The following is a 7,088-nucleotide window of genomic DNA, read 5'->3' as shown; positions in this document are numbered from 1 at the left end:
GGGCCTAATGCCCTCGCCAGCAACAAAGCACAGCACAGTACTCACAGATACGTTTTCCAAGTGTCTCTGAGCAAACTCCCTGCCTGCTCTCCCAGGTGAGACACTCAGCCCTAAACACACTAGGCTTATATTGGCCACTCTCAGGTGGAAAACTAACAAGCCTGTTACCAGGCTGCGAGAACCAAAACCTGGAGTGGCTGTGGGTGGAGCCCTCCCTCTCCTCTCACCCACAAGCCCAGGTCCCAAAACCGGCTTTTCAAAAAGCCGAAACTCAAGCCTGCTACACTGCAGACTTTCTCCTGGGGGTTTAAAACACAAAAGACAGGAATCTTCGACAAATGTACCTGCCACAGACCACTTTAAGAGTGATCCTATCACATATCCCCCCCCTTTGTTTCGACCTGTGGGGCGGAACAACTGAAGCCCCCAAACAATGAACGCGTGACAACGCGTCAGCATTGGCCAGCTGGCTTCCTGGCCTGTGTTCCACTGAAAATTTAAAAGTTTGTAACGCCAAGAACCATCTTGTAATTCTCGCATTACTGTCCTTATTTTCAGACATCCACTTCAGAGGGGCATGGTCAGTGATCAATTTGAACTTTCTTCTGACCAAGTAGTACCTGAGAGCCTCTAACGCCCACTTTATGGCCAACGCCTCCTTCTCCACTGTGGCATAGTTTCTCTCATGTACATTCAACTTTCTGCTAAGATAGAAAATAGGGTGTTCCTCACCCTCCTTGTTCTGGGACAGGACCGCTCCTATACCTACTTCTGATGCATCGGTTTGTACTATGAATTCCCTTTCAAAATTAGGAGTCATCAGGACTGGTTGGGAACACAACGCTACTTTCAACTCCTGAAAAGCTTTCTCTGCCTCAGGACTCCATTCTACCATGACGTTTTGTTTGCCTTTGGTCAGGTCAGTCAGTGGGACTGCCATGGTGGCAAAGTTGGGTATAAACCTCCTGTAGTACCCCGTAATTCCCAAGAAGGCTCTCACCTGCTTCTTATTCAGAGGCCGTGTCCAGTTTTGTATGGCATCAACTTTATTGAGCTGAGGCTTTATCAGGCCTCTGCCAATGGTGTATCCCAGATATTTTACTTCCTCCATGCCTAGACAACACTTTTTTGGGTTGGCTGTCAAACCTGCCTTATAGATGGATTCCAACACTGCTTGTACCCTGGGTAAGTGAGACTGCCAATCAGGACTATGAACGACCACGTCATCCAGATAAGCAGCCGCATACCGTCTATGGGGCCTTAGAATCCTGTCCATCATTCTTTGGAAGGTAGCAGGTGCCCCATGTAGCCCGAAGGGCAACATCTTGTACTGAAACAAGCCCTCTGGCACTGAAAAAGCTGTCTTTTGTTTGGCGCTCTCGGTTAACGGTACTTGCCAATACCCTTTGGTTAGGTCAAGAGTGGTTAAATACCTTGCCGTCCCTAGTCTCTCAATCAGTTCATCCACTCTTGGCATCAGGTAGGCATCGAATTTTGAAACACTGTTCTACTTTCGGAAGTCATTGCAGAAACGCACACTCCCGTCGGGCTTTGAAATCAACACAATAGGACTTGACCATTCACTATGTGATTCTTCAATAACCCCTAACTCTAGCATATTTTTAATTTCTTTCGACACCGATTCTCTTTATGCTTCTGGTAACCTATAGGGTTTTAGATTAACTTTAACCCCTGGGTCAGTGATGATGTCATGTTTAATGACCGAGGTTTTCCCAGGTACGTCAGAGAACAGCACCCTATTTCTAATCAGAAACTCCTTGACCTCTTGTTGTTGAATTGCCGACAGGGTTTTTGCCACTGTCACTTCGGGAACTAAGGGCCCTGGACTTACTGGAGGGTCTTGGACGGCCGACAGTACCGTTCTATCTTCCCAGGGCTTTAACAGATTTATATGGTATATCTGTTCCGGCTTTCTTTTCCCTGGCTGGTAAACTTTGTAATTGACCTGCCCCACTCTTTCTAAGATTTCAAAGGGCTCTTGCCATTTAGCCAAAAGTTTATTTTCCACAGTGGGAACCAATACTAACACTCTGTCCCCAGGAGCAAAGCTGCGTAACCGAGCATTGCAGTTGTATACCCTCTGCTGTGCCTGTTGAGCCTGTTCCAGGTGCTCTCTCACTATCGGCACTACCGCAGCAATTCTCTCCTGCATTTGAGAAACATACTCAATCACTGTTTTGTAAGGACTAGACTGCCCCTCCCATGTCTCTTTGGCAATGTCTAGTAACCCCCTTGGGTGTCTCCCATACAACAAGTCAAAGGGTGAAAACCCGGTGGAGGACTGGGGAACTTCTCTTATGGCCAACAATAAATACGGCAATAAGTAGTCCCAATCCCTACCATCCTTGTCGACCACTTTCCTAAGCATGTGTTTTAACATCTTTTTAAACCTCTCGACCAGCCCATCGGTTTGGGGGTGATAAACCGAATTTCTTAACTGTTCGATTTTGAACAGGCGGCATAACTCTTTCATGACTTTGGACATAAATGGTGTACCCTGGTCAGTTAGTATCTCCTTAGGTATACCCAGCCTGCTAAAGACATGAACTAGCTCTCTGGCAATGGTCTTGGTTGACGTATTGCGCAACGGGATCGCTTCCGGGTACCTGGTAGCGTAATCCATTATGACCAGAATATACTGGTGTCCCCTGGCAGACTTCATTAAGGGTCCAACCAAATCCATCGCTATTCTTTCAAACGGCACCTCTATGATAGGCAATGGAACTAGTGGACCCTTAAAATGTGGCCTGGGAGCATGATACTGACACTCAGGGCAGGATGCGCAAAAGTCTTCATGAAGCCCGGGCCAGAAAAACCTCTGCATTATTCGCTCAGTGGTTTTCTCTACCCCTAGATGGCCTGCCATTATATGACCATGGGCCAGATCCAACACTGTTCTTCTGCAGGCTTTGGGAACTATTAGTTGTTCCACAACATCTTCCCCCTTCTTAGTCACCTGATATAACAAATCCTGCCACATTGCCATGTGGGGATAGGACAAAGGACTATCAGGGTCTACGGGTTTACCATCAACTACTTTTACATTCTCCCTGGCTTTTACCAAAGTAGGGTCATTCAACTGCTCCACGGCAAAGACCTCTCTTCTGACCTCTAAATCAGGCAGACGATCACCTGGCCCAACAACACCTCCCACCTCAATGGGAGACACATCAGTTGGCGGGCCACTGTCACGCTCCGCATTCTCTAGTTCGCCAATCATAGTAGAAAAAGGGAATAACTCTGACTCAGAAGAAACTCCCTCCTCCACTACATCGACAACCTTCTCAAGTGGATCGGGGTTGTTCACCTCTGGAACAAAACGGCTTTCCCACAACTTCCAGAAGTGAGCAAAGTCTCGACCCCAATATTGCATCGTACATCAGACCATGTACCAAACCTACAGAAACTATAGCAGAACCACATGGTGTCTCGATGTTCACCTCGGCAGTAACATAATATCGAGTATCCCCATGTATGCAGGTCACACCAACAGTTTTCCCTGTATGCCTCAAGGGGTTCACCAGCTCAGCTTTTATAAGTGTCACCAAGCTACCAGAGTCTAACAGTGCCTCTACTCGGTTGCCATCTACAGTGAGTACACACATGTGCTTATCAGTCACAGCCTGCCGGTCAGCCGTACAGGCTATCTGTGCAAAGAAAGACCCCCTGCGGTAGACATGAGCAGTATCACATTGCATAGGTTCAGTTGTAAGTGCACAATTAGCGGCAATATGGCCGAAGCCACCACATCGGAAACACTGAGTCATATTAATGTCTAGTCGTTTACGGGGCAAGAACCTTCCTGGCCTGGCAGGCCTGTCTCCAGGTTCTACACCCTCAGTCTTAGGTACATTCCACCGCCCAGCACCCTTCTCCCCTGGAACAGTCTTACCAGTGTCTGTGGGAGTTCGCCGGTGCGCCATCAGGGCTTGGTGGGGCATACTCATCAGCTCCTCAGCCACCACGTACCCCTCCACCAGCTCGACCAACTGGTCCGCGGACTTAGGGCCTGCATGGCTCACCCACTTGCGCAGAGTCACAGGTAATGATCGCAGGTACCGGTCCATCACGACCCTTTCCACGATCTGTGGTCCCGTCAGCGTCTCGGGCTGTAGCCATTTTGAGGACAGATGGACGAGGTCATGCATCTGTGAACGTGGAGGCTTGTCCTTATGGAACTCCCAGCGGTGGACCCTTTGGGCACGAACAAAGGTGGTGGCTCCCAAGCGAGTTAGGATCTCCTGTTTTAGTTTTTTATAGTCCTTGGCATCAGCCAGGCATAAGTCGAAATATGCTTTTTGTGGCTCCCCAGACAAAAAAGGTGCCACCAGACTTGCCCACTGCTCCTTGGGCCAACTCTCCCTCTCGGCCGTTCTTTCAAATGCGGCGAGATAGGCCTCCACATCATCGCCCGAAGTCATCTTTTGGAGGAAGTGACTGGCTTGTACGGAGTGAGTGGTGGTGGGAGGACCAGTATTAACATCTCTGGGCCGGGCGACCAGGTGCTGTACCACCTCTCTTATGGCCTGGCTGTTTTCCGCTAAGGCCTGGTGGGTTTCCTCCTGTTGGAGTCTGTTAGTCTCCTGCTGAAGTTTGTTTGTCTCCTGCTGAGCTGCTGTAGCTTGAAGCAAGGCCTTAATAATGTCCTCCATTTTGTCCTGGGGTGTAGGTTGGAAGCTGAACCTTGCCTCTCTGAGCATTGGCTGACGCCTCCTCTATGGGACTCCAAGGACACAGTGTTATTTCCACACTCACAAATTGGGTGTCTGTATCTTTAATTTTTAAACGGAAAGTTTTCCTCTCGCTGCAACTTAGGGTGTGTGGTTGCCCGCATTCTCCACCATATTGTGACACAGTTAGGTTAGGGGGTCCCTCTACTGGGTAGAGGACTCCTTCCTTACACACACACACAGCAGCAGGGAAGCAGCACACCAGTCTGGATGCAAGTACAAGCTAGTCGGCGCCAGTCTTTATTGTACAATGACAGAAATATAAAGAAAACATAAATATAAATCCTAGCCCTGTCGGGGCACTAACTTCACAGGTTAGTGCCCCGTCACTACCAGAACCTGGCATGGCCTAATGCCCTCGCCAGCAACAAAGCACAGCACAGTACTCACAAATAGGTTTTTCAAGTGTCTCTGAGCAAACTCCCTGCCTGCTCTCCCAGGTGAGACACTCAGCCCTAAACACACTAGGCTTATATTGGCCACGCTCAGGTGGAAAACTAACAAGCCTGTTACCAGGCTGCGAGAACCAAAACCTGGAGTGGCTGTGGGTAGTGCCCTCCCTCTCCTCTCACCCACAACCCCAGGTCCCAAACCGGCTTTTCAAAAATCCGAAACTCAAGCCTGCTACACTGCAGACTTTCTCCTGGGGGTTTAAAACACAAAAGACAGGAATCTGGGACAAATGTACCTGTCACAGACCACTTTACCAGTGATCCTATCACATTAGATAGACAGATAGATAGATAGATAGATAGATAGATAGATAGATAGATAGATAGATATGAGATAGGTAGATAGATATGAGATAGATAGATAGTTAGATAGATATGAGATAGATAGATAGATAGACAGATAGATATGAGATAGATAGATAGATATGAGATAGATAGATATTTAGATAGATGTAAAAAGTCCCCAGAGAGTGAGAGACTGTAGATCAGGGATGGGGAACCTCAGGCCCGGAATCATTTGGTCTGGCCCTCTGAGCTTTTTTCTGCTAGCCTCATCTGGCTAGCGGGGTGCCTAGAATGGCACCCTGTGACAAGAATCTATGCAGCAGTGCCACCTGGAGCGTACTTAGGACACTTCAGACGGTCACACCACTGCACTTACAGCTCCCTGGAGCATTCTCAGGATGCTTCAAGAATTGCTATAATCACTGGTGATTGTGGCCCCATCTCCGTGTGACATCACACAGTGGTGGTGTGGCCTGCACCGGGCCTGCAAATAATGTTTTATATATCAAAATGGCCATCGGCAGAAAAAAAGTTCCCCACCCCTGCTGTAGGTAGATAGATAGATAGATGTAGAAAGTTCCCAGAGAGTGAGAGACTGTAGATAGATAAAAGTAGAAACACACCAGAGAGTGAGACATTGTAGATAGATAGATGTAAAAAGTCCACAAAGAGTGATAGACTGTAGATAGATCGATAGATAGATAGATAGATGCAGAAAGTCCCCAGAGAGTGAGAGACTGTAGATAGATAGATGTAGAAACCTACCAGAGAGTGATACATTGTAGATAGATAAATAGATGTAAAAAGTCCCCAGAGAGTGAGAGACTGTAGATAGATAGATAGATAGATAGATAGATAGATAGATAGATAGATAGATGCAGAAAGTCCCCAGAAAGTGAGAGACTGTAGATAGATAGAGGAACCCCCCAGAGAGAGAGACTAGATCAGGGGTGGGCAATAAGCAGCCCTCCAGCTATTGTATAACTACACATCCCAGCATGCCTTGCAAAAGTTTTATGCCCAATGTGTAGTTCTACAACAGCTGGGGGCCACTTATTGCCCATCCCTAGACTAGATAGATCACATACAAAACCAATACTTACTTCCTCTGTAGGATCCCAGCTATTGATCCTCCTGAGTGGGAGCTCTGGAATTCTCCCGAGTCAGGTCTCTTCCCCACGCTGAGTGCTCCCGTCTCTGAGCTGCATGCCATGCCTCAGTCAGCTCAGCTTTCAGTTTGTGGTCAGCACTGCAGGGCTGACTTCTGGCAGATGGGACAGTACAAATGGAGATGGGAGCATCTAGTGGCACCTGGCAGTACTGCTCTCAGCAGTGACACTGACAGCAGCCCTCTGTTCTGTGCCTGGCCGGCTCATAAGAGGCATCCTCTGGTCGTAGCTGTAGATAGAATGTCTGCCAACCAGTACTGATCGGGGGGTTTCTGGGTACTCAGAAACCCCCCTACATGCACTACTGTACAGCATAGTCTAAGGTCAATATTAAGTACTTCAACCCATTGGTGTATGATTCGATCACTTAAATAACCTTCATTTAATAACATATAATTAAAAAACTTCATTGATTTTGTTGAAAAATTCAC

The sequence above is a fragment of the Taudactylus pleione genome, unplaced genomic scaffold, assembly GCF_031769625.1.
Source record: "Taudactylus pleione unplaced genomic scaffold, aTauple2 ptg000277l, whole genome shotgun sequence".
In the NCBI taxonomy this organism is placed as follows: Eukaryota; Metazoa; Chordata; class Amphibia; order Anura; family Myobatrachidae; genus Taudactylus; species Taudactylus pleione.
The sequence above is the reverse complement of the archived record's forward strand: the minus strand, read 5'-3'. Positions refer to the sequence as shown.